The following is a 26160-nucleotide window of genomic DNA, read 5'->3' as shown; positions in this document are numbered from 1 at the left end:
ATGCTTTTCAAAAGTTCAAATATTATTTGGCTAGAGTTGAGAAAGAAATAGGGAAAGATACGAAATATCTTAGATCAGATAGAGGAGGAGAATTAATCTCAAATGAATTCAATGAGTTATACAATGAAAGAGGAATCAAAACATATGTATCAACACCTAGAACTCTAGAATAGAATGGAATAGTAGAGAGAATGAATATATCCATCATAAAATGTGCAAGAACATTATTATTAGAAAAGAATGTTGCACCAAAGTAATGGAGAGAGGTAATCAGCACAACAATTCACACACTAAACTGAGTTCAATTGAAGAAAGGTACAAACAAAATACCTTATAAATTATGTTATGGATATAAACATAATGTTTGTTATCTAGAGTATTTGGAAGAAAATGTTATATCTTAAAAAATATAAGAAAAGGAAAGCTTGATGCAAAGAGTGATAAGGAATATTCCTAGGGCACTCTAATAAAAGCAAGGCATACAAAAGTCTAAATCTTTCTACTCACAAAGTTATAGAAAGTGCACATGTGAAAATTGATGTGTTTTCTAAAACAAGTGAAGAGAAAAGAATCAAAGATCCTAAGGATTATACAAGGTTTTTATACAATGAAGAACCTAAAACCTTCCTTCTAAAGGTTGAAGCCAATCAAAACCAAGCACATCTAGCAACTCATTGGTAGTTCAACCCAAGTCTTAGAAAAAGGAACCTAAGTCACAGTTAGTTGAACCCTAGTTGCATCCTTAGGTAGTACTACCTAAGCTACAACAAGATCAATGCCTTGAGGAACTCAAAAAAAAGGTGGAAGATCTTGTAGAACCAATGAACCAAGTTGTGAGAAAAGAAAGAAAGATCCAAGGCTTGAAAAATATTTCAAAAGGCATCATACACCAGACCAAATAATTGGAGAATAAATAGATGGCATACTAACAAGGAAAAAACTAAAAGTTACATGTTTACTTAGTGAAGTTGAACCTAGATATAAAAAAGATGCTTAGAAGATGAAAATTGGATATAATTAATGAATGAAGAGATTGAGAAAATAGAAAAGAATAAAACTTGGTCTCTAGTTCCTAGACCCAAGCATAAAAATATAATTGGTACAAAATGGATATTTAGAAATAAAAGGAATGAGAAAGGTGAAGTAACAAGAAACAAGGAAAGACTTATCTACAAAGGTTATGCTCAAGAAGAAGTTATTGATTATGGGGAAATATTTTCCCCTTTTGAAAGACTTGGAGGAGTCATGTCACTTCTAGAATATGCAGCACAAAAGGGACTCAAAATATATTAGATGAATGTCAAATAAACTTTCTTGAATGGGATCTTAGAGGAAGAAATCTCTATTGATCAGCCTAAAGGTTTTGTAGATCCAAGAAAAAGAGACATGGTATGTAAACTTCATAAAGCCCTATACGGTTTAAAGAAAGCTCCTAGAGCATGGTATGAAAGACTTCATGGATATCTAGTAAGAATTGGTTTTGAAAAGACAAATGATGATAGAAATTTTTATATCAAGGATGGACCTCAAGACATGATATTGCTTGCAAAAATATCTGTAGATGATATCTTATTCATAGGACATGATAATTTATGAAAATAATTCTCTAAAGAAATAAGTAAATAATTTGAAATGTCTATGTTTGGTGTAATTAAATTCTATTTGGATCCAGACAAGTTAATCAGATGAAGGATGAAATATTTATCACTCAATCAAATTACATCAAGGAAACATTGAAATTATTTGGAATGGAAGGTTCCAAACTAGTCGGTACATCTATGTCTACTAGGCATAAGCTCTCAAAATATGATGATTCAAAGTAGGTAACCCAAACTTCTAATAGATCAATGAGTGGGAAACTTTAGTATATGGTCACACAATACTCGATATTATAATGATAGTTGACATAGTTACAAGATTCTTTGCTAATCCTAAAGAAAATAACATGATGGAAATCAGAAGCATCCTGAGATATCTAAAATAAACTAAGGATTATGGGTTATTGTACATGAAAGGAGGAAATATTGAATTAAGAGCCTTCATTGATGCAAAGTGAGTAGGACAAATTCATGATAGAAAAGTAATAGTGGAGGAAAATTCTTTCTTGGAAAGAGGCTAGTGTCTTGGACAAGTAAGAAGCATACTTGTATTTCTCAATCCATAGCAGAATCATAGTATGTTGTTACAATAGTAAATTGTTCTAACATATTATGGATCAAACGATTGATATCAGGCATGAAGGAAGAAATCAAGGAACTAGTGGTTATCTATTGTGATAACACAAGTGAAAATCAATATATCCAAAAATCTAGTGATGCACTCTAAAAAAAAATACATTCTGTTAGTTCATGTTTTTTAGAGTTGCCATTTTTACTCATTATTTATGGTTCACTCTTGTTCTCATGTTTTTAGTTTGAACCATTGGTTCTATCAATTGTCAAACTCAAAATTGAATTTGTATTGATATTTTCATATCTATTCAAATTTGTTTTCGGTTAACCTTCCCCTAAAGCTAAATTGTTGACCAAGTCCTCCCTTACACCTAGCTTTAACCAAAAGTGATTTATTTCAAAACATCATCTTGTTGTAGTTCAAAAGGTCTCTTGGTATAATAAACAATTTTTCTTGTACTCCTTGAAATTTTTGTACCCTTTGTACCAAGTTCAAAGAGCACTAATCTGCATTGAACCTTTTACCAAAGGAATGGTTAGGATAAACCACGGACAAAAATAAAAACTACATGCAAATATAAACAATAACAGAAAATAATAGATCACAAAAAAATGAACACAAGGCACCAAGATTTAACATGGTTCACCCAATCCCTGGGCTATGTCCATCAAACTACAAGTCTAATATTATTATTACAATCCAGTGATTACAACTTGATTACAATCCGTAATCCCTTACAGCTCAATATTGCCGCAAGAATAAATTTTGCATCACAACATAATGAAAATACCTAACCCTAAACCCTTTTATACAAGTATTTTATGCCATTTTAGGGTTACAACATGTTAACCATATGTCATCCATATGTCAGCTACAACATTGGCCATGGCCCAAAAATTATGAAGTATGTATAGTACTTTTCTAATTACTCACCATAATCTAACAATCTCCCACTTGAGGACTGATCAGGCTCCACACTAAACAACAATCTCCCACTTGGGGACTGATCAGGCTCCACACTAAACAACAATCTCCCACTCGAAGACTGATCCTGTAGCAATACCACTACCACATGGGGCTCCCACTAGATCAAACCACCCTGGACACTGCTATTCTTTGATTCATGTTCAGTCTAAAAGACCAACCGAAGTTGAAGAGGAGTTCAGCTTCTCCCTTGTTACAAATTTTTTCAACATATCTGTTGGATTGTCATTTGTATGGATCTTCTCCAGCTTTAGCTGTCCATCCTCCAAAACTAACCAAATGAAATGGTACCACAGTTGTATGTGTTTGGTCTTAGAATGCAAAGCTGAATTCTTTGCAAGATGAATGGCACTCTGACTATCTATGAACAAATAATTATCCTTCTGAGGATGTCCAATTTTTCCAAGAAGAACTAAAGCCATATCATCTCCTTGGCTACCTTTGTAGCATCAACATACTCTGCCTATGTAGTGGATAGAGCATTAATCTTCTGTAACCTAGAAACCCAGCTCACAGCTACCCCACCAATAGTAAAGACATAACCTATAGTACTCTACCTGGTATCAATATCCCCTGCCAAATCTAAGTCAACATAGCCCTGCAAATCAGTAGTAGAGCCCCCAAAGTGTAAACACTTACTGGATGTTCCTCTCAAATATCTGAGAATCCACTTGATAGCATTCCAATGCTCAAATCTTGGATGACTCATATACCTGCTAATGACTCCCACTACATGTGTAATATCTAGCCTAGTGCATACCATAGCATACATCAAGCTTCCTACAGCTGAAGCATAGGGTACCTTGGACATCTTATCCTCCTCTTCCTATGTCTTAGGACACATCTCCTTAGTCAACTTCAAATGACTAGGTAAAGGTGTGCTGACAACTTTAGCATTCTCCATAGAGAAACGTTGCAACACCTTCTCAACATAATTAGCCTGAGATAGTGTCAATGTTCTATTTTTCCTATCTCTGTAAATCTTCATACCAAGGATTTTTTTTTCTACCCCCAAATCCTTCATAGCAAATGCATGTGCTAACTGGCATTTTAACCCCTTAATATGATCCATGTTAGACCTAGCTACAAGCATATCATCAACATATAAATATAAAATAATGTAGCTATCATCATCCATCCTCTTAAAATAAACACAGTAATCTGAATGACACTTATTATATCCATGCTCATGGATAAAATTGTCAAATTTTAGATACCATTGCCAAGGTACTTGCTTCAAGCCATATAAACTTTTCTTCAATTTGCACACTAAGTTCTCCTTACCTTTGACCTCAAAACCCTGTGGATGAGCCATATATATTTCTTCATCCAAATCACCATGAAGAAAGGCTATTTTAACATCCAACTACTCTAAATGAAATTCTTTAGTAGCCATAAGACTTAAAACAGTATGAATAGAAGTCATTTTAACAACAGGAGAAAATATCTCATATAAATCAATTCCCTTTTTCTATGCAAATCCTTTTACAACTAACCTGGCCTTAAATCTTTTCTGACCTCCTTCCTCTTTTTCAACCTACAAACCCACTTATTCTGTAAAGCCTTTTTACCTGTAAGCAACATGCATAGATCCCATGTCTTATTCTTCAACAAAGAGTCCATTTCATCTTTCATTGCAGACTCCTACTGAATCTTAGTATTCACCTACATAGCTTCATCATAACTTTCAGGTTCACCAACATCAATAAGTAAAATAGAATACAAAGAGGGAGAAAATCTTTGTGGAGGTCTAATTTGCCTTGTTGACCATCTAACATTCATCGGTGTGTGTGGTATTTGTTGTTGTAGTTTTTGTACATCATGAGGAATGGCTAGAACATTAGCTTTTGGAGTATCATCTAGCACTACATAATCATCTTCTTTCTTCTCATGTTGCTGCAATAGATCTTTGTACAACACTTTCTCATTGAATATGACATCCCAACTTCTAACAATTTTAAGATTTTCAAAATTCCAAAGCCTATAACCAAATTCATTAATGCCATATCCAACAAAGACATATTTCTTTGATTTAGCTTCGAGCTTGATTCTATTTTTAGAGTCTATATGAGCAAAAGCTTCACAACTGAAGGTCTTGAGAAAAGAATAACTCACCTTCTTACCAGTCCATGTCTCCTCTAGAATACCACAACCCAAAGGAGTAGAGGGGCATCTATTAATAAAATATACTATAGTATTGACATCCTCTACCCAAATGTGTAAGGGCAACCCAACATGCAACCTCATGCTCTTTGTGTGCTCCATTATATTCTTGTTCATGCGTTTAGCCACTCCATTTTTCTGTGGAGTCCTTGGAACAATTTTCTATCTATCAATACCATTAGTGGAGAAATAATCTTCAAATTCATGACTGCAATACTCACCACCATTATCAGATTTGAGACATTTTAATTTTTTACCAGTCTCATTTTCAACCAAGCATTTCCATTTCTTAAAAGTTTGAAATACATCATATTTTGGTCTAAGGAAATAAACCCATACTTTTCTAGTTGCGTCATCAATAAATGTAACATAATAATGAGAGCTACCAAGGGAAGATACCTGAGCTAGTCCCCATACATCTGTATGCACAAGCTCTAATTTCTCCTTTTTGTTTGCCTTCCCAGTCTTTACAAAACTCACTCTCTTTTGTTTTCCATACACACAACTTTCACAAAAATCCATATTAACACATTTCAGACCTAGTAAAACTTTCTTTGAGTGAATTACTTTCATACCTGTCTCACTCATGTGCCCAAGTCTATTGTGCCACAGTGTTGTATCAGAATTTATAGCAGCTATTTGTTCTCTCTGCTCAACTGTAGCAATTAATCCTAAACATTCATTTTTCTCTAAAACAATCAAAGTAGAAGGAACAATATGACCTGTACAAAGATATAAGGTGCCTACTTTCACACCTTTTGCTACTACAAGGGAACCTTTTGAAACCTTCCAATTTTTAGCATTAAAAGTAACTACACAACCCTCATCATTGGGTTGCCCGGCTGAAATTAAATTCCTACTCAACCTTGGAACATGTCTTACCTCATGTAGTAGCCAATCATTCCCATTCTACAACTTAATCTTAATTTTCCCCTTTCCAACAATTTGACAGGATTCATTATCCCCCAAATAAAAAAGCCCAAAATCTTCTTGGACATAATTAATGAAATAACTTCTTTGAGGTGTAGCATGAAATGAAGCACCAGAATCTAAAACCCATGAATCATCAACACTTTCCAAAGATAGAAGCAAAGCATCCTTTTTGGATTTGTTACTTACCACATTTGCCTCCTTGTCTCCATCTAATTTATCTCCTTCATTTTTCTTGTGATTCCAGCAATCTTTCTTTTTATGACCTAGTTTCCCACAATACCAATAGTTGTTTGGTCCTCTTGATTGAGACCTCTTCCCCTTTGACTTTCCTCTTGATTTCCCATGATTTCTAGAGTTACTTCCTCTCTCAGTCATTCTACCCCTGCTTTATGCATTCAAAGCACTTCCTGATGTAGATCCACCTAAGAATTTCCTATGAGTTTTCTCACTCAAAAAAACACTGATCACATCATTGTATTTTAGGGTACTAGATCTAGGAATAGAATTACTCACCACAATTACCAAGCCATTCTAGCTTTCAAGCAAAGAACACAAAATCAAGAGAGCCTTAATTTCTTCATCAAAATTTATACCCATAGAAGATAACTGACTAGTAATAGTATTAAACTCATTTAAATGATCTACAACAGATCCACCTTCTGCCATTTTCATATTAAATAAATGCTTCATGAGAAATACCTTGTTTGAAGTGGAGGGCTTTTCATACAGTGTCACTAGGGTTTTCATCAACTCTTTTGTCCTCTTTGCTTTTGTAATATTAAATGCCACCGATGGTGCCAAGCGTAACCGAATGCTTTTAAGTAACTTTCTATCCAAAAGATCCCATTCAACATCTGACATAGTTCCCTAATTCTTGGCTTTTCCTTCCAATGGCTTCTATAAATCCTTCTAATACATATAGTCTTCCATTTGCATCTTCCATAACTGGAAGTTCTGCCCATTAAACCTATCAACCCTCATCTTACCCTCATCTTCCATTGCTCTCACTCAACCGTGAGACTCCCACTCAATCGTAAAACTTTTCTATAGAGGATAACTAAAAAACAACTAGGCTCTGATACCACTTGTTAGGATAAGCCACGAAAAAAAATAAAAACTAAATGCAAATATAACCAATAACAAAAAATAATAGATCACATAGAAATGAACACAAGGCACCAAGATTTAACATGGTTCACCCAATCCTTGGGCTACGCCCATCAAACTACAAGTCCAATATTATTATTACAATCCAGTAATTACAACCTGATTACAATCTGTAATCCCTTATAGCTCAATACCACTACAAGAAGAAATTTTGCATCACAAGATAATGAAAATACCTAACCCTAAACCCTTTTATACAAGTATTTTATGCCATTTTAGGGTTACAACATGTCAACCATATGTCAGCCATATGTTGGCTACAATGTCATCCATGACTATAATTATTTTCCTTTATTACATAAGGATAAAGTCTAGATGATTTTAGAAGGGTTCATGATGTTTTCTCTAGAAAATTGTGTTGTGAGATGAAAAGTTCTTTGCAACATAGATTTTCAATTGGGTCTCAAAGACTTGTCTAATCTTTCGGTAGACTACATATTCAATTCCCAAGGTTCACTTATTTGAGAGTAGGAGGTATTGATGAAGAACCTATGCCTCTTCCTAGATTTTCCTTTGATTATTTCATCTTGGTAGAAGTAGCATAACAGTTAACCTCTGTGATAAATAAATTTTTAGCTGAATAAGCTTGTGATATCATTTTCCTACTTAAATTAGGAAAACTAACATGTGAAAGCATGGAAGATACAAAATGAATAAAATGAATAAGCTCTGATTTGGTTAATTTTGGTTTTGGTACTTATCAAACTAGGTCAAACTTTGATAGCAAAGGAATCATTCATAGTTTGTTTGACACTCAGGTGAAAATTACACATGGGTTCCCATTGTGGAATATTCTAGGAAGATTGTATAGATGAATTAGAAGTGAAGAGAAGAGGGTTATCTAGGTTTATTATTTCCCAAATTATCCTTTTTCAATTGAGGTTAGGAATAGATATTACAGACATAGAGGAGGATGAGACCGACATTCCAATTTCCTAGGAAATCAAACTTGTAAACCTTGTCATAAATTGGGATTCTAAGGAGGAAGATAATATTCTTGAAAAAATAACAAATGTGATTACAAAGGAAAAGTCTTGGTTGAAATTGAAAAAGGGCACCTGTGCTAATGTCAAGGTTGATTCTATTTCTAATGTTGGTCTCCCCATTATAGGTAGTAGAAGATCATCAAGAATTTCTAAGAAATAGGTTCACAACCCTTCCCTTGTGCAAAAAATTGTTCTGGTAGGAAGACTAAAATGTTGAATCTAGCAAGCCCTTACTAGGTTATTCAAGTTGACAGTGAAAAAAACAAAGATCAAGGTGGAGAACTCATTTTTAATATCCAAAGAGTTCAAATAACTATGGGTTCATCTCCCCCAAGGGCACAGACTACAGCTACTCTACAGAGGGCTATTGAATCACAATGGGATGTTGTCACTCCTAACTAGTTTGTGGCCTCAGTGAATAGGAAAAGGAGTTTGGTTCCAGTTTCTTTCCATATTGATGATATTGTGAGTAAATACACTAATAAGGCACCAAAACCCAAAAGAACTAAAAGCACTATTAGGATAAATTTTGATAGTACAACTGGGAGAAGCATTCCTGAAGTAGCCACTTATAACCAAAAATAGGGAGCTGACAAATTGGACTTGAGAAAATTTGAAATTACCTGCACATATTTAGGGGTAATGAACCATGAGACAAAAGAGCATTGGGTAGAGGCATCCACAAAAAAAATTGTGCTATAGTCACAAAAAGATGTAATTGAAAAGAAAAGGATAAAAACTAAAAATAATGCAATGGTTGACTACATAAATTCATTAAAAGGAAAAATATCAGTTCCTGGGAATCAATCACAAACTACCTTTGATTCCAATGCCCTCGAAAATCAGCAACTGTTAGAAGATTTGAAAAAAGGAAAATTGATGATGTTTGTAATGTCTAGTTGGATTAGCCTAGTAACAAGTCAAGTTGCCAAACTCATGCAAAATTTGCATGAGATTGTTTCCCTAGTAGGGATTTCTCTTGATGAATCCCATGTTCAATCTAGGACATGGAAAATAGAATTTGAAAAACTATCAGCCATGGTGTGGATGTAGAAGAGTTTAGACTAGAAAAATTCCTCCAAGAGAACCTGTTGCAACATGTAGACACGGGTCTAATTCAGGTTTTGAGGAAAAAAATATCTTGGAGAGTGTCCAACTATACTTCTATAATTTCAAGAATAAAATCATGTGAAAGGGATTTTAAGATGTTACTGGAGTAGGTAGGTAGAGACTTTTAGTCTATCGATTCACCTTTTCCTAATCCCCTTAAAGAAGGAGGCTTTGATGTAAAGACAATGGTCAAGCAACATGAAGAACATATGAAGTCTATTAAAGACAAAATGGATCTCAAATGATTTGACTTCTCCAAAGTGGCCAAAAGTGAAGTGATGTCAAGAACCTGCACCCTACGAGTACCAAGCTACCTAGACACTGTGAACAAAATGAAGCTAGATAAGGACATTTGGAAAAATCATGTTCAAAGCATCAAGAATCCAAACACAACTTCCATGCTTGAATTCATGAATGAATTTAGGATGTGGAAGCTGGCACGTGGGCAAGGTGATGTTGAAGATGCTGAAGATGAGGAGGAGGAAGAAACTACTTGACCAATAAGTAGATATTTTATGTTTTCTATTAAATTACTTGCAAAAAAAATTTAGTTATGATTTTTAACAGTTAAACTCTGGGTCTACATACCCTATTTTAATGTTGTTTTTCATAACTACTTTAAACTATATGAGAATCAGTTCTAGGGGTTGGAAAATTTTGATGGATATCATGTTGTGACCAATTTACTTTAAACTTTATGTTTATGCTGATTTTTTAAGTTTTTTCCATTATTTTTTAAGTTTTTTCCATTATCATATCTAAACAGTATTGTTCTTTTAAAAAGAAATGGTTGAATGTTCAAAGATATATGCTTTGAATTTATTTAGTATTGATTTAGTATTGAATCAGTATTAAATTGTTGAATGATTCCTTATGTGTTGAATATTTCTTTCCTCATGGTGATTATCTTTCAAGTTTGTTTATTTTTTGGAATATGGTCGACAGAGAAACTGTGTGTTCTCTCCTTTGTATGCATTTGTTTTTATTATACCATTATTAATTACATTATTCCCCCTATCCAAGAATATATGTGGAAGCCTCATTACTTTTGGGTTAAAAGTAATCTTCTTTTGAAAAGTGGTTTTGATTGAAAATCTAATAAGGAAGTTGAACCTTGCTAAAATTCAGAGAGGAATTGTGAATGTGAAAATTCCTCGATTGTTGGGAAATTGTATTTGTCTTATGAACTTGGGAATAGAATTTTTAATTCTTTTTCTTTAATTTAAAAGACAAATGTATTCACCAACAAATTTTTGGTGACTCTACTGGGGAGTCAATTAGAGAAGACCTGGTATTTTACTATTTAAGGAGTTGATATTATGCTCTAGTATGCTAGTCCTTCATTATTATATCTTCCCTTTCTTGCAACCTAACCTTGGATTTAATGACACCCAAGAAGATATCATATTTGATTTGAATGCAAAAGCCTAGAGAGAGAGAGAGAGAGAGCAATCAGCAATATTTTCAATTAGGTCAAGTTCTTGAAAGGGAAGAAGAGATTGGTAAATGACTAAGACGAGTCTCTATGGTTCAAGAAAATGTAGTAGTAAATAGATTGGCCCAAAGACCAGTGTAAAATTGAATAAAGAGACCAAGAATGTTGGCTAAAAAGAGATTCACAAGAGGTGATAGGGAAAGAGCTCTTACTGATGATGACTTTGAAGCTCTTGTATTAATTGATTTAAAACCTAATCATACTCATAAGAGGAAAAAGAAAGTAAAATTAGTTAGTAGACCTAATTCCCCACCACTATCACAACCTCCCCTTCCTTTGCAAGCTCTTGATATTCTTGATATTGTTATATCTACTATTTTAAACATCCAACCTTTGAATATCATCCTTCTCACTATGGTTTTCTAGGGTTAGGGGTGAACAAAATGGGCCACTCCAACTTGGAGAAAATCTTGGGGCCATGCCCAAAGGTGCTAAAGAACTTTTACCTAAATTTAGTGGAGATGGCAAGGTTTTGGCTAAAGATCGTCTAAGCTCTTTCAAAGTAGCTTGTGGAACTATAGACTAAAGATGTCACAGTCTGACTCTTTTTTCAAACATTTATTGATGTTTTTGTAGATTGGTTTAAGAATTTCCCACATGCCTCTATAACCAATTGGGATACCATGACTTGTGCCTTTGAAGCACATTTCAAAGCCCCTAGTGATGGGAATTCTCTCCTAATCCAATTGTCTCAACTTAAGAAAGAGATGCATGAGCCCATGAGAGAATTTGTGGCTAAATATAATAAACTTCTAGAAAGAATTCTTGCAACCCCAAGACCCAATGCAGAAAATTGAAAGGGATTATTTATAGGAGCAATGCCTCCTAATATTTCTTTTCATATAAGAAGAAATTTACCAGTTGATCTAGTTATTGCCCAAAGGTTAGCCATTGAACTAGAAGATGATCTAATAATAGTAGGAAAATGGAGAAGAGATGTGCAAACTTCCAATCCTTAAACTTCCACAAGTATAGATCTTGTGGTCCAGAGGTTAGTTATTGATGTTATTACACTAAAAAGGTAGCAAAGAAAACCTAGTACCTACCCAAATCAATATCAAAACCAATCTGGGTGAAACACTTTCCCCACACAACAAGGTAAAGATGCTTATCAATTGTGTGGTCCATAGAATAGGCTTCAAATTGAAGCTTCCCCTAATAAAGAAGTGATGTGCTCTTTCCATCTCACCATTGATCATGATGGTGAAACTTGTAATGATTGGCTAAGACATTTACAAATGAAAGAGACTGAAGGTCAACATAGAATTGTTACTGAAGTTGAAACAGACTCACCTAAAGCAAGTACCTCACATGCTCTCTTCCTAGAATATGAATCTGATATAGATGGAAATAAAGATGTTTTTTTAGCTACAAATGACCCTACATGATCTATGATGACTAGAGGACAAAGAGCTTCCAAGTTTCATCCTAGGACAAACTCAAATCCTCAAGGTACAAAAATGAAAGATTCATCTCAATCTATTAAAGATCCCACCAAAGGTATGGAAAATAAGTTCCCCCTAGGAAAAGTGTTGTAAATTCTAGTTCTTCTACTTCCTTTGATATTGTTTAGTTTTTTAAATCCTCCACTATTACTATATCTACTACTAATTATTTTTAAAAAATCCTAAAGAACTAGATAGACTAGTGGATTTTATTAAAGGTGGGTCATGTAATAATTCACAACTTATTGGTGAAACCTCTAACTCTATTGAGATGCATGTCCCAATTAATGAGCACATCCAAGAACAAGCTACAAACCTCAAAAACCCTATGATCCTAGAGACTAATGGCCAAAATAGAAAACTTGATCCTTTTTCTATTTCTTTATTACTCAATGGAAGGAAGCTCAAAAATTGCATTATAGATTCTGATGCATTTGATAACATAATGTCTTCTTCTATTGTGAAATCTTCAGGCCTGACTCTCACTAATAATTATAGGAAGTGTTACTCTATAGATGGTAACCAAGTACCTCTAATAGGATAGGTGAATGATGCACAAGCAGTTTTAGCAGCATATCTAGACAAAAGGTTGGAACTAACTATATTGGTAGTAGAACTACTAACAAGTTATGGGATGTTTCTTAGTAGAACTTTTTGTATAGATATGGGTGGTGAAATAAAGATGGATTGGTCTGAGACAGTTATTCTTGTTGAGAAATACAAGTACATAGTTTTCCCTTTAGATGATCCTAAGTCTCATATTTTATACCAAGAGTGCCAATTTGATAACGATATTCAATTTGAAGAAGAGGTAGACCAGTTGGAAGAAAATGAAACATGGAGTATGCAATTGGATGGAAGTTTCTTTAGTACTGGATCAGGGGTAGGTGTAGTTTTAATCTCTCCTAAAGGAGATATCTTGACACATTCTTTGAAATTGGATTTTCACAATACTCAAAGTACTTCTAAGTATGAGGCCCTTCTTCTAGGATTACATGAAGCAAATTTGAAAGGAATAAGATCACGCATGGTGAAAGGAGATGCATAATTAATCATGAAGTGGGTAAGGGGTTAATATGATATGAAAAATGAGCATATCAAACAATACCAGAATTTAGTATGGGATAGTATTGAATCCTCTGATGCATTAAATATCAAAGCAATACCAAGAAGTGAAAATTCTAAGGTGGACTCCCTCGCTATGTCAGCTTCTTTACTCCTTCCACACCCAAAATTTGAACAAAAATAGTATAGAATTGGAATTGTCTATCGCCTGAATGTGCCAGACAATGTAAACCATTGGTAAGTCTTTGATAATGATAAACAAATTGAAAAATTCCTAATTTGTGTTGGATGTTTTGTTGAGTCCTATTTTGAGGGATCTTCAAAGATACTAGATGAAGGACCATTATTTCCCCCTGATGAATAAGGAGTGCTTCATTTAAAAGGGAATAGGATTCCTAGTGGCCTAGTTTCTCTTGAAAATATGTTTTCACAAAAAAATGAAGGATTTATACTAAAGAAAGGTCCAAAGCTTTGGGTGAGTAAAGAATATGATAAGATTAACCTTGGTGATAGTAATGATCAAAAATAGAATTCTATTGGGAAAACATGTTCTTTAGAAGAAAAGAATAAACTCAGATCATTGTTAATTAATTTTAAAGATGTTTTTACTTGGGGTTATGATTACCTAAAAATATTTAGGAATGGGGAATATAGACATTCTATTCCTTTGAAACCAAAAGCTATCCCTTCTCAAACAAAAAGTCAAAAATTACAACCCTAAAGTTTCAGAGGAAATTTTCAAAGAGGTAGAAAAAATGCTCAAAGAATGGATTATTTATCCTATTCACCATTCTAGCTGGGTGGCCAGCATTGTACCAGTGTGAAAGAAATGGAGAAATAAGAATTTGTGTAGACTTTAACAATCTAAATCAAGCTAGCCTCAAGGATAACTATGCACTTCCCATCATGGAAAATGTGCTTCCCATTATGGAAAATTTGTTACAAAGAATAGTAGGAGCAAAATGATGTTGATACTTAATCATTTTTCTGGTTATAACCAAATCAATGTAGTTGAAGCTGATCAACTCAAGATAGCCTTCATAACTCCGTAAGGTACAATAACCTATAATAGGATTCCTTTTGATCTCATTAACACTAGTGCCACATTTTAGCAAGCAATGAACTCTTCTTTTAAGGATCTGAGAGATAAAATTACTATGATTTATCTAGATGATTCAATGGTGTTCTCTAAAAAAGAAAAGATCATTTGAGAGATTTTTTTATGGTTCTCCAAAGATGCAAAGAATATGGGATATCCTTGAATACTAAGAAGTCAATTTTCTTTGTTGAAGAAGGGAAATTGTTAGGCCACATTGTGTCAAAGAAAGGAATTTAGATAGACAATGAGAGGGTAAAGGAAATTCAACAATTATGCCTCCCAATGAATAGAAATGGAGTCAAATCTTTCTTTGGTCAAGTTAACTTCCTTTGGGCCTTCATGATGGATTTCATTGAACTCACTAAAGACATAATCAAAATGATGAGTGAGAAAGAAATTTTCAAGTGGAATGCAAAGGGTAAGAAAGCATTTGATGAAATTAAGAAATCTATTGCTTTGGCTCCTACCTTGGTTACTCTTGACTTTAAAAAGGATTTCATCATATATTGTTATGCATCTAAGCATACTTTGTTAGGTATCCTAACATAGAGAAATGATCAAGCTAACAAATTTCCTATTTCATTTATGAGTTTGCCTCTGAAGAAAAATGAATTAAAATATTCACTCATTGAGAAACAAGCCTTCGTGGTGGTCAAAGTTGTTAAAAAATTTAGGTACTATATTCTTCATTCCCATTCAGTTGTTTATGTGCCCGAAGCTACTGTGAAAAGTTTCTTAACTCAACAAGATGTAGGGCTAAATAAAAGAGCTACTTAGGGGGCATATGCACTAAGTTGTGGTGCCAAAAAGATGACAAGCTTCTTCTTCTTCTTCTTTTTTCTAATTTTCAATAGTGCGTACGACTATAGCACGTATGCGCTATGGATTGGGTCACCCAAGCCATAGTGTGTACGTGCTATTTTGATGTCCAAAAAGTTATATGATGGGCTGCAAACCCGCGGCCCATCATTTTAATTTTGTTTTTTGGCTCTCCAATAATGCGTACATGGGTTTGACAACAAAAATTCACCACCATTTGCCGAAATACCTCCTCACCGACAAAATCCAAGACAACGAGCACACCCACGATGACAAAGTAAGTGATATAAACTTAACTTTGCATTGTTTAATATGTTTTCCATATTGTTTTATTGGTTTTTGATATTCTCTTGTAGGGTTTTTACAAATTTCATTTAGATTTGTTTATTTAGTTGGATTTCAATTGTTTTTTTATCATGAAATGTCCATAATCAATCAAAAAATCAACAAAACCCTCAAGAACCTCAAAATCAAAACCCTCCTCAAGAAGAACAACAAATTCTACAACCTGAACCAATTGCAAGACCTCTGTCATGCACACAAGAAAATATAAGAAATGAAATACAGAGAGGAAAAATTGAATTAGAAAGACTCATTTCTCGGTTGAAAGAATCCAAACAAACCAATCCAATGAGGGCTCAATTGGCATCATCCCTCGAATCCATTAACACTCAGATAGCCTCAGTTAGTGGTCAATTAGATATTTGGTGGGCTAAGAGGGATGAACAAAAAAGATTTTATGCAAATAAATTGTCATATGAAGATGTTAAAAAAAAGAAATATCAAAAGGTAGTATATGTGCATTATTTAGAAAACCCAGTGAGCCAAATACTGTTAGACAGGGTACTAAATGATTCCCCATCCATTGGTGCATACACGATGCTATTAGAAATAATTTTTAGGATAGATGGTGGATGGTTTTTGATGCCCCTCCTTGCAACAATCACAAGGTCCCCATGTATTTTTTGAAGAAATTATATTGTGAGTTTGTCCTTGGGGAGATCCCCAATTATTTTGATAAGTTGGACTCCTAGGGTAGAGGTGGGGGGTCATCATTTGAGAGGCTAGGAGCATTTCGTGACCCTAATGTAGTTAGGGCACCTGTGGTCCATCCACAACACGAGCATGTGATTATTCCTTTAGTTGTGAAGGAACATGTAGAGGCCAACACTCTAGGGACCATTAATGCTTTGACGCAGACCCTCATCCATTCCACAAGCCCATTAGTTGAGGGGGAGCCTTCTATGCATCGTGGTCACATGTGTAGTTCATGCGGATCCCTATGCACATTTGGCACTCATGCCGGAGATGCTGCGGATGATGGGCTTGTCACCGATGAGTTCCTGAATGAGACATTTAGCATTGACACACAGGTAAATTACTAATTTGATCACATTTCATATGTATAGTGAATGATTAATTAATTAGCATTTATTGACATTGTTCAAAATTTAGGGTCAAAGTGTTGCTAGGCTTAGTAGCAATCCTCCAGGCCCATTTTTTGTCCCTTCGACAAGTCCTGAGGTATGTATCAATTTAATCATTTTAATTAATACATATATTTATTACGTAATCATATTAAGGATTGACAAAAATAAATTATGCATGTGCATTAGTTCTCCATAGGACCCTCAACCTTTACCATAGACACAGAGTAGAGACATCATACGAGCTTCACACAGGTACAGTTGTTTCATGTTAATTTAATTCATTTGATTATATTTACTCCATGTTTCATGTTAGATATAACATGTACTGTATGACATGCAGCTCATGATGTCGGACACACCTCCTCATCTGTGACAGTCTATTGATAGTAGAGTGGCCGCAGTTGTGGCTAGTTCACAGCCACTGACAGAGGTATGAAAGAATTTTCTTCATTTTAGTTGTTGTTTATAATAGTTAATCTCAAAATTTCTAATGTTATTTATAAGTGATTATATTTATTGAATTGTTGTAGGGTCTTGTCACGCCTGATCATCCATGAGCATTTGAGGTGGACTTACAGAGTGACTATTTGCTGGCGGTAAGAAAATAATTGATTTTGTGTGTACATATATTTGATTTCAACGTATAATAAATATTGATTCATATCTACTTTCTTTGTGTCAGTTAGACCTAGAGAAGAGCCTCAACAAGAGGTCAAGTGAGTGTGTCAGGAGGGCCCCGTTATCTCCACTGTCTCCCTCCACACGATGGCAGAGGACGTCGGGAGACTTGTTTCCTTCCCCTTGTGGGAAGGAAAAGATGTAGTTGAGATATTTGATACATATATATATATATATATATATATATATATATATATATATATATATATATATATATATATATATATAGAGAGAGAGAGAGAGAGAGAGAGAGAGAGACTTGTTTCCTTCCCCATGTATATATATAGGCATCAGAGAGACATATTTGACATACATTTGATGTACATATGACATTCTATATTTGATGTATGACATTTATTTGATGTATGACATTATTGGTTAATATATGATATTTTTGTTCATATACGACATTATTGGTTATCATAATATATTATGTGTTTGTTAATGTATATGACATTATTGGTTATCATTTTATATTATATGTTTGTTCATGTATGACGTTAAATTAGATATGTTTGTGTATGACATTAAATTAGATATGTGCTTGTATGAAATTAAATTCAATTGCTAGAGAGTTGCCATTATATCTACCAACTAGTAGATGTTATTTTTTGCTTTATTAGTATTTCTCAAAAACTGCAAAGAAGCTATTTCTGGTGAATAGTTGTAAACAATTGTGATCATCAACTTCATGTACTCATGGCTTTGGCTGTGAGCATTTATGGCTTTGGTTGTAGGCACAATATAGCCTTGGTTGTAGGTTGTCTTTCTTGCTGCATGTAAAAGTTACCTTCAAGAATAACATTAGTCTAAGATCATTACAATTAAAATACTATGACATAATACCTTGGAAATAATAGTCTTTAACCCATTACTTTATTTGTTAAAACATCATGTAGTATCTACTATAGTGCTTCTACTCAAATATGTTTTCAAAAATACTTAGTATGGCAAAGAAATGTCTATGGAAAGCTTGTCAAATAGGATATTGAAGAACTAAATGTGGACAGTCATTAGTACCCATCAATAAGAACACGGACATCTTTCTCAAGTAAGTCATATGACAAATTAGCTTAATTTATAAATTTCCTTTGCAAATAACTAGAAGATGCTATGAATCTTAATACAGAGTTAATCACGAACTCATTATTCCATCCAAGAAGCATATATCACCCTAAGCCAATTAACTGATAGGATAAAAATTAATTCAATTTCAACAAAATTTTGAGTATAACAAGCATCTTAGGGATTCTTACAAGAATTAACATGATGTTCACAAGAGCATTACAAGTTCTCGTAATGTTATTTCACATATTGTAATAATATTCAATTTTGAATGGCCATCTGTGTTACAAGCATAAATTTTCTTTAAGGTCTTTTAATTCTAGACATGAATTTTATTCTAAAGCTTTTCTATGACAACCCACTCAATGCATATATTGTTGTTCCACATTATGCTGATTTGACTTTCATTGGTTTATTTGGGTCTAGACATGACATTATTCACTACCTTTTTTATATATTATTTTTTTGTAGTGAGATTCTAGCTTGAATGAATGTATTAATCATCGAAGTTGTGAACCTTGGTCGAGATCCTTACAAATATATTTTCAAATTGGACCTCAAATAGTTTTCTTAGTCACCCCTGTACACAGATACTGAAATTGTAGTTAATTACAAAATTAATACTGAATTAACACAAGTTTAATTAAGAAGTATTATGTACCTCAATAGGCTAGATTATTATTGACTGGGAAGCTTTATCTTAGAGCAGTTGGTTTCGTAAATCTTTAGCAGAATGACACTCTTATGGAATGTGGAATTAGGTATGCTAGCTAAGGAACATTCTTTAAAAGGTAGAGGAAACTCAAGACTCACATGTTTCCAATCAATATAAATGTTTAAATTGATTCTCTAATTTTTTCTATTTATGATCTTCTTAAAACTTAACTTTCTAAATGCATTGATGGGGAAATAAAGATCTTCTAGGAACTAAAGGCTAATCATGTTTAATACTTACAATTCTTTGTTTTTATCTAATAATTTAAAAAATATTATACAAGTGTTTTCAAAGAGCAACACTTGTCACTAACATCATAAGAAGGAATATCCAAAGAGAATTACCACTGATCCCCCACCACCAAATTCAAGAGAAAACAAAAATCCACTACTAAAGAGATAGTAACAATGATCATCCCTAGTCTCTCCCTTATCACAAAATGATTACCATCAAAATTTTCATTTCCAATTGTGTCATGTGTGTTGAAGCGATAGTAAAATTTTCACTCTCTTACCTAATGTCTCCCATTTTTGAAACTCCTGGGGAAGGGCAAGGCCATCTTCTCAGTACTTCAAAATACAACAAGTTCCATTTTTTCCCATATTGATAATCGTTGACTTAAAGTATAGTCAAAGTATTGATAGCCCATAGGAACTCAACCTTTGAACATCCCATCTATAAATGACCTCATAAATAAAGTTCAATAAACCCGCATGAAATAGTGAAACAAAAGTTGCATACTTGTGAAGATGATCAGACTACAGGTGATCAATATGTCTCAAATCTATATTCAGTTCTTTTACTATGCATATAAATGGTTTGTTATATAAAAGACTTATATCGACCAGATAAATAATCATTTTCTTACTATGCTATCCTTATCCTTGGCTGATCTTTGGTCTCTGCAACATGGTCCTGTAGGAACTAGAATCTCATCCATATCTCGTACGAGCTCCGAGATATGCCAAGTCAAAGGTTGCAGCCCTCTGGGATTTAGTGAACCTTAGGGACATTCCAGTTCAGCATGCCTGAGAATTTTTGAGCACTAAAGGGGACAATATGAGCTTGGGGATAGGGTTTACTCGGCCACTCGAAGCTAATGGAGCAGACAGTTTGATCCCACGACGAAAGATTAGAGAGATTTGGTAGTTGGCAACTTTGTACTGGCTAACACTGCAAGTTTCAGCATCACCCGAGATGGCATTGTAGAATGAAAAAAAATGTGATCTCCAAAAAGTGAGAGAGGTTATTGTAGGTCTCTGCAACACGGTCTTGTAGGAATTGGATCTCATCCATGTCTCACATGAGCTTTGAGATATGCCCTATCAAAGATTGCAGCCCTGTGGCATTTAGTGACCCTTAGGGACATTCCAGTTGAGCGTGCCTGAGAATGTTTGAGCACTGAACGGGACAATAAAAGGTTGGGTATAGGGTTTACCCAGCAACCTAGAGCTAATGGAGTAGATAGTTTGATCCCACGATGAAAGATGAGAGAGATTTGGCAGTTGGCAACTTTGTACTGGCCAACACTCCAAGTTTTAGCATCACCTAAGATGGCATTGTAGAATGAAAATGGAATGAAATCTCCAAAAAGGGAGAGAGGTTATTGTAGGTCTCTACAACACAGTCCTATAGGAACTAGAATCTCATCCATATCTCGCATGAGCTCTGAGATATGCTCCGTCAAAGATTGCAGCCCTGTGGCATTTAGTGACCCTTAGGGACATTCCGATTCAGCATGCCTGAGAATGTTTGAGCACTGAAGGGGACAAGAAAAGGTTGGGGATAGGTTTTACCTGGCCACTCAAAGCTAATGGAGTAGACAGTTTGATCCCACAACAAAAGATGAGAGAGATTTGGCAGTTGGCAACTTTGTGCTGGCCAATACTGCAAGTTTCAACATCACCCGAGATGGCATTGTAGAATGAAAATGGAATGCGATCTCCAAAAAGTGAGAGAGTTTATTGAAGGTCTCTACAACACGGTCCTGTAGGAACTAGATTCTCATCTATATCTTGCATGAGCTCTGAGATATGCCCTGTCAAAGATTGCAGCCCTATGGGATTTAGTGACCCTTAGGGACATTCCAGTTCAGCGTGCTTGAGAACATTTGAGCACTAAAGGGGACAAGAAAAGGTTGGGGATAGGATTTTCTCGGCCACCTGGAGCTAATGGAGTGCACAGTTTGATCCCACGATGAAAGATGAGAGAGATTTGGCAGTTGGCAACTTTGTACTAGCCAACACTACAAGTTTCAACATCACCCGAGATGGCATTGTAGAATGAAAATGAAATGTGATCTCCAAAAAGTGAGAGAGGTTATTGTAGGTCTCTACAACATGGTCTTGTAGGAACTAGAATCTCATCCATATCTCACATGAGCTTCGAGATATGCCCCATCAAAGATTGCAGCCCTGCGGGATTTAGTGACCCTTAGGAACATTCGAGTTCAGCATGCCTACGAACGTTCGAGCATTGAAGGGGATGAGATGAGGTTGGGGATAGGGTTTACCCAGCCATCTGGAGCTAATGGAGCAGGTAGTTTGATCCCACGACGAAAGATGAGAGAGATTTGGTAGTTGGCAACTTTGTACTGGCCAACACTACAAGTTTCAACATCACCCAAGATGGCATTGTAGAATGAAAACGGAATGCGATCTTGAAAAAGTGAGAGAGGTTATTGTAGGTCTCTGCAACATGGTCCTGTGGGAACTAGAATCTCATCCATATCTTACACGAGCTCTGAGATATGCCCCATCAAAGATTGCAGCCCTGTGGGATTTAGTGACCCTTAGGGACATTCCAGTTCAGCGTGCCTGAGAACATTCAAGCACTGAAGGGGACAAGATGAGGTTGGGGATAGGGTTTACTCAGCCAACTGGAGCTAATGGAGCAGACAGTTTGATCCCACGATGAAAGATGAGAGAGATTTGGCAGTTGGCAACTTTGTACTGGCCAACACTGCAAGTTTCAACATCACCCGAGATGGCATTGTAGAATGAAAATAAAATGCGATCTCCAAAAAGTGAGAGAGGTTATTTTATGTCTCTATAACACAGTCCTATAGGAACTAGAATCTCATCCATATCTTGCATGAGCTCTGAGATATGCCCCATCAAAGATTGCAGCCCTGTTGCATTTAGTGACCCTTAGGGACATTTTGGTTCAGCGTGCCTGAGAACATTCGAGCACTGAAGGGGACAAGAAGAGGTTGGGGATAGAGTTTACCTAGCCACTCAAAGCTAATGGAGTAGACAGTTTGATCCCACAATGAAAGATGTGAGAGATTTGGTAGTTCGCAACTTTGTACTCGCCAACACTGCAAGTTTCAACATCACCCGAGATGGTGTTGTAGAATGAAAATGGAATGCAATCTCCAAAAAGAGAGAGAGGTTATTGTAGGTCTCTGCAACACAGTCCTGTAGGAACTAGAACCTCATCCATATCTTGCACGAGCTCTGAGATATGCCCCATCAAATATATTTGAATTCACAGTGTTTAATGAGAATATAGTTGAGGCTTGCTTTACTTTTCTATGTTAAGTCTGGCTTTCAATTTTGGTTTCCCTACTTATCTATGTGAAAGTTCCACTTTCATAAGTAACATGGATGCAATAATACTAAATTAAGTATAGGTCCATGGTTCTAGAAGCTTCACATAGCTTCTCTTCAACTATGGATCTTGTAAGCATTGTACCATGACTATTGGTGTTGTGAGAATATACAAAGCATATATATTGTTTGAACAAATGTCTTCAATGAACATGAACTATATGGAAGAAGAGAAGACATGTTGCAAAGTCTTTGAAAATTTTCTTCAAGAAATGTAAGGAGCCATGGGTGATTCATCCAAATTATTTGGTAAAATAAGAGGAGGAATGAATCAACCTTGATGATAGAGGTAAACGTTGAAATAATATTTATTTAATCACATTGTTTGAAAAAACTTTAATGACCTTTAAATACAATTGAAAGAAATGGAATTGATCTCCCTTACTCATGTAGATGAATAAAATTGGAATTTAAAAAAGAGAGGGACATCCACCATAAAACCATGCAATCATGCACTTCTTGATGGGAGTATCATAAGTTCATTGTTAGATGGATATGCCAAATGTGGAAGAATTAAAAGGAAAATATGTTGATTGATTGAATACAAGCATCAAACCAATGTGATAACAAAAAATCAAAGTTGATTCCATAAGGTCTAACAATATCATATAATTCATTTATCAATAATTTGAAACATCATATGCTTATGTCTAATAATGTCATACATGAAATATATGTAAAAAATGGCATACATAGAAAAAATTATACAAAACATATGCCCAATAATGCCATATAGGTGTAAAATGTACATCATTAGATATATACTCTTTCCAACTAGGGGAACAAAATAAATCCCTAATTGTCTTTAATTGCCAACAAGTGGGAGATGACCAGTGTATATAACGAGGTCTTCCTAACATGCTCACTAGTCCATTAGTCTAGAATCTTCTGTAACTTGACATGTTACAATCAAAATTATATATGAATAAATAACTATTTTATATAAAAAAATAAAATATATTTACACATAAAACTTAATATTTTCTTACAGCTAGCTAATAATTCCTCTGTATATACACCTCAAGGATACACTGATGGTCAGGAATAATAAGATCCTACAAAAACCATTAAAGTTACCACTCGATTGTGCCTATGAATTTTATATTGAATTTTAGTACTAATGAAATTTTAATGTAAACTCTTTCATACCTTAGTCATTGGCTTAGAACTAGTGAGTACAATAAGGACTCATTGATCAATACAATGATGAAGATGTAAAGGTATCTCTAATGTCAATAACTAAAAATGATAATACATGAGACTCAAATGCAGTTATGAAGAATACACATTTTCTTTTGTCTCTATATCAAATAAAATATTTTGGTACCTCTGTGAATGTAGTATGACATCCTTCATTTTATAGTGTTGATCCCAAAGCTACAAAACTTATTATTTATTACACATGTATGTAAATCTATTAAGCATCAAATTCAACACCTTTGTCTACAAAATAATGTACTATATGTAAGAGTAATAAATTCATTTCCTTAGTAATTAAATTATATTGATATAATTACTAAGTTACTTTTATATTGATATAGTTTACTTATAATTCCTTTCGATTTACAACTAATTGAAATGGAGGGTCATGGGAAGGAGGGTCATGGGGGCAATGGATTCAAACCCAAAACCAAGCTTTTATACCATTATACAAATTACAAATTATAAGACTATGCCTTTCATGATAGTCGCATTTTCATATTGGAAAATGAAGAATGACTTTTGGAACAAACATAATAAATACTTCCAAATACAAATGAAGCTATTGTATTGTATTATAAGCTCGAATGGTAAAGACCAAGCCCAAACATTTATTAAGGTGTAGCATTTATAATTGTTAGGTTCATGTGAAGAAGTCATCGTTCATATTCTCATTGTTGTGTAATTTGATGATAAGAAGAATACAATGATATAGAGGTTGATAGTGACTTAAAACTTTACAAAATACAATCAATGAGAATTTTAAATTGAGGGGGGAGTAATAATCAATGTTTCATTCTCATTGTTTGACAAACTCTTATATAAAGAGGGAGTAGACAGATGATATGGTTTAGTCTTCTTCCAAGAATCTTAGTCATATTGGTTTAGAAGGATTCATGATACAACTACTATACTTAGTGTGACCAATTGATGCTAAAAGCCTTAGTATTGATGCTATAAACCTTAGTATTGACATAATTTAACCTCTGCAATTCTAGGCATAAGATGATTAGCATACAATGATACTTGAACAAAGAACACTAATAAATATTGAGGATGTGAATTGATAATACCATTTCGCAGACGATTTTGGCATCTCACCCTTTATCACTTGTGCATCAACTTTATTAGCCCTCTTCTTTGGTGACCTACAAATGAAGAATTAGCACAGTAACAAATCTAAGATAGATTAAAAAAATGGGTCCTATAAAGAATCTAATATAAATTCAAATAATGTATCTATATTCTAAACAAATCAAAACTAAATCTCATCACTTACACATCATAACAATATGGTCCACCTTAGTCATGTGATAGTCTTGGGGAAGAGGTTGTAACATTGTATTTGGATCCAATTGATCACTTTTTCTCTCTCTCCCAATTCAATCTAATGAGCCAACTCGATCTGCTTGACATTTTAATGTCTCAAGTATTGCCTCATGGTCTGACTCGTGAACTTTCCAAAGAATCTTATTATGTGGTTTTCCACCATATTTTATCAAGTGGACATTTGATGTGACAACAAAGTTTGAATAATGAAGAATCTTCCTCTCTATTTGTCAATCCTCGAATAACCACAAGTTAGGATTCTTCATAGGATATCGTCTAAGCCATGTGCCTGTTACAACCACCGCACTGACATGGTACTCTAAACCTTCACCATCTATAACCGAGTGATCCAATGTTTGTTTGGTTTCAACACAATGACACAAATAATAATCTGTCCCTTCTTCATTGTCTTTAGGTGCAATAATAGCAAAAACATGGCCTGCAGTGACAAATGTACAAAATGCAGTCATTAATTCAAAAAATACTCAGGTAAAAGTTATAAAGTTACATATTGAAATTACAAAGATGTGTATATATATATATATACATATATATATATATACATATACATATACATATATATATACATATATATATATATACATATATATATATATGTATGTATATATATATATATATACATATATATATATACATATATATATATACATACATATACATATACATATATATA

Source organism: Cupressus sempervirens, chromosome 2, assembly GCF_028749045.1.
Source record: "Cupressus sempervirens isolate cs-2001-9-10 chromosome 2, ASM2874904v1, whole genome shotgun sequence".
Lineage (NCBI taxonomy): Eukaryota > Viridiplantae > Streptophyta > Pinopsida > Cupressales > Cupressaceae > Cupressus > Cupressus sempervirens.
This window is presented reverse-complemented; position numbering follows the sequence as displayed.